Source organism: Girardinichthys multiradiatus, chromosome 12 (assembly GCF_021462225.1).
Source record: "Girardinichthys multiradiatus isolate DD_20200921_A chromosome 12, DD_fGirMul_XY1, whole genome shotgun sequence".
Classification (NCBI taxonomy): Eukaryota; Metazoa; Chordata; class Actinopteri; order Cyprinodontiformes; family Goodeidae; genus Girardinichthys; species Girardinichthys multiradiatus.
Window position 1 is genome coordinate 12,733,371 of NC_061805.1, and position 13,568 is coordinate 12,746,938.

Here is a 13,568-nt window from a genome sequence, read left to right on the forward strand (position 1 = left end):
GTATTCCCAGTTCCTTGACAATATTTAGTTTTGTTTTTGTCCAGTTGTTTTGCTGTGCAACTCTGGAGTAGCCGCACAGATCCACAGTTCAGGTGGTAAAATCCACCGGACAACTACTGTTTATGAGACTGACAAATCCAATCTTCTTAGAATAGTGACAAACAGAAAGCCGTTGAAAATAAGCCATACCAGCCATCGGCTACAGAAAACAAATAACTAAATTATTTAATTTCATTACTTTTTTACAGACAGTCATACTGTGAATGTTTTAGTTTAAAAAACCTGGATTACCTTTTAATATCTTGTCTAATCTATAACACTTATCTGTTCCTCCTAGCAGCTTGACCTCTCTGCAGAGCCTTGCCTGCATATCTCTTCCAGCATACTGACCCTGCTGTTGATCCATGAAATTTCATCTTACATGAGGCCAGTCTGTGGTAAAACATGTTTGCGTAATAGTGATGTTGGTAACACAATAAACGTGGAAGAATTGCCCAGGTCAGATAAGACCAACACTGAATATGCAAAATACCATGTGTCCCACATAGGGGTGGCAAAATCATTCTGTGGGAATGCGTTTCTTCAGCAGGGACAGAGAAGCTGGTCATAGTAGGTGGGACAGCTATGGTTTGAGGGAAAGAGTAATCATCTAGCAATCAGTTGAGGGTTGGATTCCAGCTTCCTTCCTACCACAGGATGACGTCCCCTTGGACAAGACACATAACCACAAGTTGCCTACCAACATGCATGTCAATGTATCAGTCTGAGCCATATTTGAGTGCATGTTTGCTAGAGTCCGGTTTCTGGTGCGGATCAATCCGGTGTCCTACCATCCCAGACCCTAAAACGGACCAGATAATCGTACCCTAGTGTGGTTACAACTGCCAGTCTCTGCACAATTTATCCAGACCCTGGAGCGGTTCGCTTGCAGTGTGAACGAGTGTTTTTCGTAGCTTACCATACAATGTAATGCAAGAGCAGCACATTTGAGTAGACAAAGAAGAAGAAAAACAGTAACAGAAGAGTAAAAAGTTTGAAAATGTCTCGTGGGGTTATGGAGTAGTGCAGAGGTGCAGGCTGATGAGATTGTCTATTTTCTTTGAACAGTTCTTTTTGTCTCGACCAATGCAATACCAGAGCAATACTGCCCCTGAAACATTCAGTTCTAACTGCGTGACATTGTTTGGTCCAATCTAAAAATCTCTGTGTTAAAGCAAACTGCGGCAACTGAAGGTTTGAATTTTTTCAGTTTTACTGATATGTCCTTAAGACTGGGGGCAGTGGTTTACTTTTCAACAGGACAAAACACCTGTATGTTAAGGTGTTTTGTCCTGTTGAAAAGTAAACCCCCATCCATAGTTGCTGTACAATACAATGGTTTAAATATTTCCATCAAAGCATATTGATGTGTTAGAGTGGCCCAGTCAAAATCCAGACATAAATCCAAAGGAGAATCTCAGGTGATACTTGAAAACTGCTGTTCACATACAGGTCCTTCTCAAAATATTAGCATATTGTGATAAAGTTAATTATTTTCCATAATGTCATGATTAAAATTTAACATTCATATATTTTAGATTCATTGCACACTAACTGAAATATTTCAGGTCTTTTATTGTCTTAATACGGATGATTTTGGCATACAGCTCATGAAAACCCAAAATTCCTATCTCACAAAATTAGCATATCATTAAAAGGGTCTCTAAACGAGCTATGAACCTAATCATCTGAATCAACGAGTTAACTCTAAACACCTGCAAAAGATTCCTGAGGCCTTTAAAACTCCCAGCCTGGTTCATCACTCAAAACTCCAATCATGGGTAAGACTGCCGACCTGACTGCTGTCCAGAAGGCCACTATTGACACCCTCAAGCAAGAGGGTAAGACACAGAAAGAAATTTCTGAACGAATAGGCTGTTCCCAGAGTGCTGTATCAAGGCACCTCAGTGGGAAGTCTGTGGGAAGGAAAAAGTGTGGCAGAAAACGCTGCACAACGAGAAGAGGTGACCGGACCCTGAAGAAGAATGTGGAGAAGGGCCGATTCCAGACCTTGGGGGATCTGCGGAATCAGTGGACTGAGTCTGGAGTAGAAACATCCAGAGCCACCGTGCACAGGCGTGTGCAGGAAATGGGCTATAGGTGCCGCATTCCCCAGGTCAAGCCACTTTTGAACCAGAAACAGCAGCAGAAGCGCCTGACCTGGGCTACAGAGAAGCAGCACTGGACTGTTGCTCAGTGGTCCAAAGTACTTTTTTCGGATGAAAGCAAATTCTGCATGTCATTCGGAAATCAAGGTGCCAGAGTCTGGAGGAAGACTGGGGAGAAGGAAATGCCAAAATGCCAGAAGTCCAGTGTCAAGTACCCACAATCAGTGATGGTCTGCTGCTGGTGTTGGTCCACTGTGTTTTATCAAGGGCAGGGTCAATGCAGCTAGCTATCAGGAGATTTTGGAGCACTTCATGCTTCCATCTGCTGAAAAGCTTTATGGAGATGAAGATTTCATTTTTCAGCACGACCTGGCACCTGCTCACAGTGCCAAAACCACTGGTAAATGGTTTACTGACCATGGTATCACTGTGCTCAATTGGCCTGCCAACTCTCCTGACCTGAACTCCATAGAGAATCTGTGGGATATTGTGAAGAGAACGTTGAGAGACTCAAGACCCAACACTCTGGATGAGCTAAAGGCCGCTATCGAAGCATCCTGGGCCTCCATAAGACCTCAGCAGTGCCACAGGCTGATTGCCTCCATGCCACGCCGCATTGAAACAGTCATTTATGCAAAAGGATTCCCGACCAAGTATTGAGTGCATAACTGTACATGATTATTTGAAGGTTGATGTTTTTTATATTAAAAACACTTTTCTTTTATTGGTCGGATGAAATATGCTAATTTTGTGAGATAGGAATTTTGGGTTTTCATGAGCTGTATGCCAAAATCATCCGTATAAAGACAATAAAAGACCTGAAATATTTCAGTTAGTGTGCAATGAATCTAAAATATATGAATGTTAAATTTTCATCATCACATTATGGAAAATAATGAACTTTATCACAATATGCTAATATTTTGAGAAGGACCTGTACACTTCGTATCCAATTGGACTGAACTGTAGCTAATTTGCGAAGAGAAAAGTGCAAAAGATTTTCAGTCCCTACATTTGCAAAATGGTACAGACATACCGCAAAAGACTGGCAGTTGTAACGACAGAGAAAGCTCTTTAAAATATTTTACTCAGAGGAGCTCACTATATTTATAAGTCACAGTTTTCAGACTGGTTCATTCTGGTTCAGACTGAAAACCCGACTTCCTCCTACAGTCTAAAAACATGACTATTAGGTAAATTAGTTTCCCTAAAGTGTGTGTGGGCATGGTTATTTGTTCTGTGTGATGGACTGGTGGCCTCTCCAGGGTGTATGCCACCTATCGCCCAATGACAGCTGGAGATAGGCACCAGTCTGCAAGGTGACCCTGGAAGAATAACCAGGAATAGAGATGAATAAATGGATGAATGGATTATAAGGTGACCCTGGAAGAATAACCAGGAATAGAGATGAATAAATGGATGAATGGATTATAAAGTTTTGTTAGGTACAAATGCTAAAAATCATGTACCATCCCTTCCAAGTCAGAATATACACTACTTTGTATTGATAAATAACATAAAAAGAAGGCCGTTGAGAGTCTGCAGCAGCAAGTTCGTAGATAAAATAGTAACTGTGATGGGGGACATTATGAGAATAATCTGAAATTCCCCTAACCATGAACATTTTTTAACTATATTATCTAATTTTGGTCTTCTCAATGCTTAAGATGATAGTTAATAATTTATTGATGTTTTATTAACAGAACATGAATCAGAATTGCATTTTGATCACCATATGAGGTTCCCTGATTGAACATATAGAAGGATATGAAACACCCCCAGAGAAAAAACATCTGATACTTTTAAACATTCTGATACATGCAATATTTTCCACCAGTTGACTGTTAGAGAATTCCATTACAGGTCATACTGAAAGGTGTAGTGGGAAAAAAAATGAAGGTCATAATGATTGAGATCACAATTTTGTTGTGGTGGTGACAACTATACCTTACTGGTAAATTATGGATTCTTAATGGATCCATAATTTTGCAGACTTTCATAGTCTTCTAGAATGTGTGGTCGCCACTGAGTAGTTTTTGTTAACTTATTAACTAAATTATCAGTGTTACTGATCTCTTTATAGTAATATCTGTAATGGTAGGTGACCAAATATTCTTATAAGGAGGAAGAGTCAGTGTTATGTGTTTTGCTGCACATTTTGTAGAAAATGAATATAGATCTTATAGATAGTGATTTTTTATGTTATGGGTAAATCAGTTAAACAAAAAAAACAAAAACAAAACTTGACAGAGGTTCCCCATAGATGCATGTAGGTAGGAATAATGTTGGGGCACTGTAGATTCAGATAATAATAATAATAATTAATAATAATAATATGCACTTTATATGTAAGCGAATCTCAAAGTGCTACAGATGTAATCAAAGCTCAGTGACCTCATATATTTGGTAAGAGTTGTAGAATTCATTGTTAACACATTTATCCATCTATCCTGTCCATTTAGACAGTGGGCAAAGTAATTAAAAATGCTAATGTGTGAAATGAGCCGTTTTTACATTTTCATTAAGAATGCTGGCAAAGTGCCAGAACCCACATTCTGCCAGCTGGCAATGACGCTGCGTTAGAGCCTTTAAACACCTTAGTGTTTCCCTTCTGCTCTCGAAGAATCCAATCTGGGATTTCAGCAGTACTCAATTACTTTCAGCAGCACTCAATCACTTTCCATTAGCCAGCAGAAGGACTCTTGTGTTCTCTGCATTAGTCTATATGGGGAAATCTTTTTCTTTTCTGTCGACAAAAAGGCACAAATAGCAAAAAGGAATGATTAGTCATTATTCACCAGGCTTGTCAAAGTGATATATTTACTATTTTATCTGATGTTTTCTTAATGTCGTAGCTTCATTCTAGAAATGCATGGATTTATATTTTCAGTAATATTAACAGTATTGTGTATTGTCTGCATGTAACAATAGCCAGGGACAGAAAAAAATGACTATTTATCAGAAAATCACACATCTAAAGTAACTAATACACCAACAAGGGCACTGCAGTGTCTCACTTTGCCCATGTCATTCTCAAGATATTAGCATAACAAAAACGTTGTTCATGCTGTAATATATATATTTTAATTTTAAATTTTCATTTACTACTTATGTTTTACTATTTACTATGTTTATCAATTGTTAGTTTTTAGAGAGAAATTTACTCATGATCAAATTAACATTAAAACCGAAATTCATTATTCATTTCCTTTAATAGGGTTGTAATAAAATCAAAGTCTGCGTAAAAAATACAGAGATTAATTTAAAAACAAGTTAATGCCGTTTCCCAGGGACAAGCTGCAATTTAGAATAGCAAAACAGTAAGCGCTGGATAATTGTGGATAGGGGAAACAACATCGAGCATTCAGCTCACAAGACAATACAATGCAAAACACTGGTCTTCCCAAAGAGAGAGAGGGAAAGACAGAAAAAGACATTATTTTTATCAATATTTTTAGTGAAACCATTTTTTACAAATCAACTGTCCTTTGGAGAATCTGTTAAGGTCCATATACCGTGGTTTGCATGCTTGTCTCAATCCCAGGTGGTCTTAATGCTAGAAATGTTTTTGAGAACATCCAACTGCAGTAAGCTGGCAAGAAGCTAGTTGGTTGAACACACAGAGGTTTAATGTAGTGACTGAAACATTCCAGAACAGAATGGAAGCCCAACATCATTAGATGAAAAGAAATGATCACATGGAAACCCAAAAACTGGACAATCACAAGACAGATTAAAAGTCAACACAAGAATGACTCAAAATGCATAGACAAAATTAACGTCTCTTCATGTGTCAGCAGTGGCGCCTCCAGAAATGTCTCACAGGGGGGCCACACGGGGCCATTAAACTCTTTGGGTGGCAAACCAAAATGAAGACCAATGACTGACTTTGAAAAATGCTGTGAAACCTACCACAGACCATTTGTCTTTTGTTTTCTTTTTACCAATTTATTTTTTAGACTGAATAGAAAAGTACATTTAAAGTTTTCTGTCCTACATGTAGTAGCCCTTGACATCAGAAAATCCCAGAACAGACTCTCTGATGGGTCCACATATTCCTTTCTCCTTTTTAGAGCATTCAGGATAAGCTTTGCATCTCCAAAACACTTTCCAGCATTGTGAAACTAAAAATGGTAAGTGTCCTGAACTTGTATAGCGCTTTATCAAGTCCCCAGAGACCCCAAAGCGCTTCACACTACAATCAGTGATTCACTCATTCATAGACACATTCACACACTGACAGTGGTGATGCAAACAGGCAGGCAAAGACATGGTGAGTAAAAGGTTTTAATCCTTTGAAGGAAAACTCACAGAGACAGGTGGCAATAGAGACATAAGTAGGTGTGGCAAACAGGCAAGAAAGGCTTCGAGGAGATGAATAGGATGTATCCATGAGGAGTGAACAAAACAGCAGTGTATATAACGAGCATGACACAGGTGAAGACAGAAACTGATTGGCATGAACAGGTGGACCGGATGAAGCTGATTACTGACTGAGGCATGGCGTGGAAACAAAAACATGAATAAGCTAAATCCAAAGACATAATCTAACCAAAGGAAATGTAACAGAACTAAAATGAACTATGCACTGAAATACAAGAAGAATAAGAACCATAAACAAAAGAATAAACTAAAACACCACGTGGAAAACAAACGATCAGAAACAAGACCCAAAATAAAACAAACCCCTTCTAATTATGACAGGATCAAATCAACACTAACTGAGCTGCAAAACACGAGTCATTTTACTCATCTATTCCCTAAGAAAGCTCTTGTAGGTAAGCTGCTGTTATTAAAATAACTCATGTGACATTTTGAAGTTGCTTGAGGTGTTGTCACTACTTTCCACACCATTAGGTACTCAGCAGTGTCAGCTGAGGTAAATGTGACTCATGCATAAACATTTAATCTTATAACACATGAAAGCATCATTTTCACATACACATAAGTTGTAGGGTAATTGAGCTAATTAATAATTTAGGTAATGACACAATAGCTTAGAGAGGCAGGTGAAATCACCTGGAGTCTTCTTTTAAAAATGGTAACTGACACTTCACAGTGCATCGATTTTTATACAGTATTAGGGAAGTGTTTGGTTCAAACACAAAAGCTTCAGAGGAAAATATTCAGTGCGAGAGGTTCTGAATTAAAGAAGGCAAACATCTACTTGGATAAACAAGCGAGAAAGAGGGAACACAATTAATAAGCAGATAGTGGAAGTGGTTAGGTTTTTGATTTGGTTTAATTCTTGGGGTGCTGCAAAAGCCAAAATGGGCCACGCCTTCGCTAACAAAGAACTTCCTGAACATGAAATGTTAGTTCTGTTTATATTGAAGACATATTAAAAAACAGACTGTCACTTAACTGATAAAAAAAAAGCTAATGTATTATTGATTGTAAAGAAAAGTCCTTAGACATGATACTACCCTTCTTAATGCTGCATTCCATCACACACAGAAGTCGAGACTTGGATCTGGTAATGGTGATACCCATTGTAACAGTGTTCTGGTTACAAGTTGAAAAAACTTGCAACCCTCTGCTTTGTATATATTCAAATCCTAATGAAGCACATTCAGTACTTCATTAGTTGTGCAACTGATTCAAAGATGTGCAAGCCAGTAAAAGTGCAAATAGTTTGTCACTGGCTCTATGGTAACATTTTTTCAGTGCAACAGGCATATTGGTTTGTGAAATTGGATTTAGGAAGGACAAGTTGATATTTATACAGACAGAAGGAAGGAAAGATTAGAGACAGTGAGCCTGTTGTTCTGAAATGAATCCAAACTTTTATTACTGTTGAAAAATGTTGGTGTTTGTACCGTTTCATTTGTTCTACTTTAGACAGATCAAAAACAAAACTAACTCATAAGTTTTAAACATGGCACTCACAGCATTTCGAGTGGTTATTGATCTCCATGATCTCCGCTCTCAGCTCCTGATGAAAGCAGTTCTTTCCTCTGACCCGACAAAAAAATTGTTAATATATAATATTTTTATATCAGATGTTAGAAAGTGGACATTTGTTGTTTCATGTGTTTTTGTTTATTCTGGCATTGCAAAGAAAAATAATGATGCATCAAAATCAACGTTTGTGTTTCTGTCCAATTATACAGTTTTCTGATCGATCTACAATATACTACTCACTGATATTGAATTATATTATATGGGATATAAGGTAAGGGTTTTGAATCCCAAACATACAAATATTATTTGATTTGAATATTTCAGGCTGATGTAATTTTAAAAGACATCCACAAGGATGGATCCACAATGCAGTGCAGAAAATAGCTTTAAGAATAATAGCTTTAGCTTTGTTAGTGTCAGAGTGTGTGGAGTTGAAGCAGGACTGAAATGCAAACAGAAGATTAAAACAGGTCATTGATGTTGTCATTCCTTCTTGACATTTTATCACACGTCTGTTTGCTCTAGACTAGTAAACACAGGCTTTGGTTTTTTTTTTCGAGATTGTTATACTTGATGATCAAGTGTATTTGAATAGCAGCTTATGGCTGCCACTTTCCTACTTAAATGCTATAGAACCAGCAACAGTTTAATTCATTTTCCCCATAAAATTCATTAAAGGTTGGTTATTATATATTCAAAACCCAAAGAATCTATTGAATGATTACTAGAATACCCAATAGCTAAATCTCTACTCTTTTACTGCACTTTCATTCTAGACATTTTACTGAAATGCTACTTATTAGGGTTCCAAGCCCATGAAGTGGGCAGAACAGGCCTGCCCGCCTGCTTCAGCTGAGCATGGAACCCTATTGTTTTTCATTCATTTTATCATAATTAATAGGGTTCCATGCCTGCGGAGTGGGTAGAACAGGACATGCATGGCATAGCCTGTATGCCTGCTCCAATGGAGCAGGAAACCCTATTGGTTTTGGTTCATTTTTCCAATATTAGGGTTCGAAGCCCATGGAGTGGGAATACAAAACAATCAAAACAATCTGGGCCACCAGGCCCTCTGACCACCATCAGCAGGCAAGGTGGGCGAAGTGTCTTGCCCAAGGACACAACGACTGAGACAGATGAAAGGGACGTTCAGGCCAGCAACCCACCGGTTACAGGATGAATCCCTACTACTGCCGCCACTCCAAAACCTCATATTATTTTGTTTCCTGAATGATTTCGCATCATGTGACATAGGCCTCTCCCCTTCCCGCCTTGCTAGTTTTTCAGCCATAGCGCGATAAAGCTCACTGAAACTCAAAACAATAGAACCCCCAGGTTTAAGTCTGATCGGCTTTGAAATTTGCATGTACCATCTGGAGAGGAAGCCAAAAACCGTTATGAAGGTGGACTTTTCAATTTTTTCTGTATCGGAAATTTATACTCAAACAAATATCGTATGCTAGCTAGTCATATGTTTTCATTGGCTATAACTCTTAGACCGTAAGACATTTGAAAATTTCCTTTATGTCAAAATCTGCCATTTTGGACTTTGTTTTGGTTTTGTTTTTTGTTTAGTTTTCAGTTAGGTGTTTCTATTCCTTTGGGTTTAGTAGTTATGTTTGTTTATTCCTTCTGTTACCCTGATGTTGGTTTTGTTCTCTCTCCTGCCCCCTAGTTTTAGTAGTTCTTTCTCCCCTCACCCATAGTTCCCTTGGTGGTTGCTTTCTAATTTATTTATTACTTACAATGGTTTTCTCCTCTGGTTATTATTATTATTGGAACAGTTCTCTTTGCTTCTTTGGGTTTTCTAGTTTAGTATCTCGCTTAGTGTTTCTGTGCTTGTTTACTGTTAGGTTATTTATTCTTGCTGCATTCTTCTAGTTTATTAGTTCCCCATTTCCCTTTGGCCTAAAACCCTTTTTTGTTGTTATTTACCCAGTTGCTTGTTCCCCTTAAGATTAGTTGTTCTTTCCCAGCCTAGCTCTTTAGTATAGTTCTTCATGTCCCTGCTTTGTGTAGATAGTGTTCCTTCCAGATTTAGCCTTGTGTTTTATGTTAGGGCTTATATTATATTGGGTTCCTTAGGTCTGTTTTCCATTAGTTTAGCTTTCCCCCATGCCCCTGTTTAGTCCTTCCTAGAATTACTATTTATGTTCCCTAGAGTTGTCTTTAGTTTAGTTTAGTTTTCCCCTCCTGTCTCTGTGTTCTCTACTTCCCGTTTCCATAGTAACATATTTCCTTAGTTCCCTGCAGCTTGGTCCACACCTGTTTCATGTTTCCTCTGATTACCTGCCTCCCTGTCTCATTGGTCCATACCCCACTTCCCTCAGCTTATAAGCTCTCTAGTTTTCATTGTTCCCCGCTGGTTCCTTACGTTGACAACCTTTGTTGTATTCCCGAGTTTCTCCTTATGGTTTGTTTATCTCCTGACTATAAGCCTGGACTACTTGCCTGTAAGTTGTTGCTTAAATATTAAAAAAACTTCTTCTACTCACCATGCGGCCTCCTCGCCATGATCTGCATTTTGGTCCTGCCACCAAACCCACAACACTGACACTTTATAACCCAAATTACAAATACAATTATGTTTGACATGAGAGCTTTCGCCTTTGCTTACACATCTTGCCCAGCAGCACATCAGATGGATCTCCCTTCCTCCATCCGATCTAAACTCTAAAGGATTTGTGAGTACATCAACATAACCGGTGCACATGCCTTTATTTTATTTGCTTGTTCAGAAAGTAACCTAGCTGTTGCCACAAGCAGCACAAGCATTGACTCAGGCCTGCAACACAGAGCAATTGGGATTAAATTGGATATGAATCTAATTAAATTTTTCTGTTAACTAAAACCTTTTATTTAAGCTTAATTCCTGCATCATTTTCTTGTTTGTTAATTATTTGAAGGTGTTTAAGGTTTTATATTTCAGGGGAGTGTATGTGGTATAGGAATAAACTTGACTTAAATGAAGTTCAGCTTTCTCAAGAAGTACAGTCTGCTGTACAATATCTTAATCTTCTCATGAAAAGGTAAAATATCTAGTTTACATAGAATTAAAGACTGACCGAATGCTACAGCCTCAAAGCTGGTACACACATACTCCCAAAGCACTGTTGTAATTTAGGCCATATTTCTCAGTTTTTTCCTTGATGGTTGTACAGCGTCACATGCAAAAATCTATCTGTATCAATATTTTTGCCAGTATTAAAGTAGTGTTTAAAGTATAAAATTTGCACTGCAAATTGTGGTGACACATCCGGAAAATGTACAAAACATCCAAGAGTTTTAAATATACATATTAAGAATTTGTCAGCACATTTTTTGGATAGCTGTCAATCCCTTAAACAACACTGCCAAAAATATTCATACCCTATAGATTTTTCCACATGCTGTAATGTTGTACAACCACATATTTTAATATATTTTCTCTTTCTTAAGCAACACAACTTGCACTGAAAAAAACGATTCATACTTTGTTTACCTACTTTAATGCTGTGAAACCACAAATTACAATGTAGGGTTTTATGTTATGACAAATGCAACAATAAAACACATTGTTTTCTGCTGTTTACCTAACAAAAACCCAAAAAGTGTGGCCTACATGTTTGTTTAGCTCCCACAAGTCAACACTTCTTGAACTACAGCTGCAAGTTTTAGTGAGTATGTTTCCTCCAGCTTTGAGGATGTAATATTTGTTCAAACTGTATGGATTGTCCTCCAAAAGGCTTGTCTATCCTAAAACATGATTATGGTTTGATATAAACAATTTCATTGTAGTTCTGGCTGTATGTTCAGGGCTATTGTACTGAAAGGCTGACCTCCACCAAAGCCTCTAGTATTCAGCTGGGTGACAAGTTTGTTTTTTATCAGATTTAAGCATTGCACTTATTAAAGACTCATAATGTCATATGTCTGTCCTAAACATGAGGAGCCCAAAAATCTGTTGTATAATAGCTTAATCTTTCTATGCACAGGTAACATATCTGTGTCATCACACTTTTTAGTATAGCTGTCGTTCTTTAAACAACACTGCCAAAAATATTCATACCCCATAGATTTTTCTGCATATGATGCTATATACAGCTACATATTTCAATATATTTTCGGTTTTTAAGCAACACAACTTGCACTGACAAAACTACTCATACTTATTAGATGTTTACCCTCTTTGATGCTGTGAAACCACAAATTACAATGTAATTTAGTCAGGTTTTATGTAATGACCACATAAAAGGACAATGATAATACATCGTTTTCAGGTGTTAAACTAAGGAAAACCTGACAAGTGTGGCCTGCATCTGTGTTTACCTCCCCAAAGTCCACACTTGTTTTTTATTTTTTTATTTTAAAAAAGTCCACACTTATTGAACTATTGGATTTTTTAAAGCTTCAAGTGTTTTGTGAGTATGTCTCTTCCAGCTTTAAAGCTGTAATAATTGTCAAGTCTCGTAATGCTCAAACAAATTGTATGGATTATCCAGAAAAAGGCTTGTCCTTTCTTGTCCTTTAATATGCTTTTATATAGGTTCTGGCTGAATGTTCGGGGTTGTTGGGTTGAAAGGCAGACCTCCACCCAAGACTCGAGGCTTCTGAAGAACGCGTTAATGTGGGGAGCGGCCGGCGGTGCTGGCGGAACGCAGGGTAGGGGTGCGCCCAGGGACGGGCGGAGCCAGGGAGAGACTTGCTACTTGGAAGCCGTCAGTATTGTTGGTTGTACTATTTATTCATTTATTTATTTTGAATATGTAATAGCATACGAAGAATGTTAATAAAGGGAAACAAATTACAATAAAAGAAAAATGGTGACATACAGGTGCTGGTCATAAAATTAGAATATTATGAAAAAATTTATTTATTTCAGTAATTCCTTTCAGAGAGTGAAACTTGTATTTTATATTCATTACACATAGACTGATATATTTCAAAAAAAACATTTCTTTTAATTTTGATAACTATAACTAACAAATAATGAAAACCCCAAATTCAGTATCTCAGAAAATTAGAATATTGTGAAAAGGTTTAATACTGAAGACACCTGGTGCCACACTCTAATCAGCTAATTAACCCAAAACACCTGCAAAGGCCTTTAAATGGTCTCTCAGTCTAGTTCTGTAGGCTACACAACCATGGGGAAGACTGCTGACTTGACAGTTGTCCAAAAGACAACCATTGGCACCTTGCACAAGGAGGGCAAGACACAAAAGGTCATTGCTAAAGAGGCAGGCTGTTCACAGAGCTCTGTGCTCAAGCACATTAATAGAGAGGTGAAGGGAAGGAAAAGATGTGGTAGAAAAATGTGTACAAGCAATAGGGATAACCGCACCCTGGAGAGGATTGTGAAACAAAACCCATTCAAAAATGTAGGGGGGATATTCGCACTGAATGGACTGCAGCTGGAGCCAGTGCTTCAAGAACCACCACGCACAGACGTATGCCAAAGGACTGGGCTGCTGCTGAGTGGTCCAAAGTTATGTTCTCTGATCAAAGTAAATTTTACATTTCATTTGGAAATCAGGG

At 37.9% G+C, this 13,568-nt stretch overlaps 1 protein-coding gene across 2 annotated transcripts in view; it reads right to left on the reverse strand.

Annotated features, from left to right (window-relative positions):
* zmat4a (zinc finger, matrin-type 4a) overlaps nucleotides 1-13,568 on the reverse strand; it is a 277,406-nt gene that overhangs the window by 139,182 nt on the left and 124,656 nt on the right. The gene's annotated exons all lie outside the window — the stretch shown is intronic.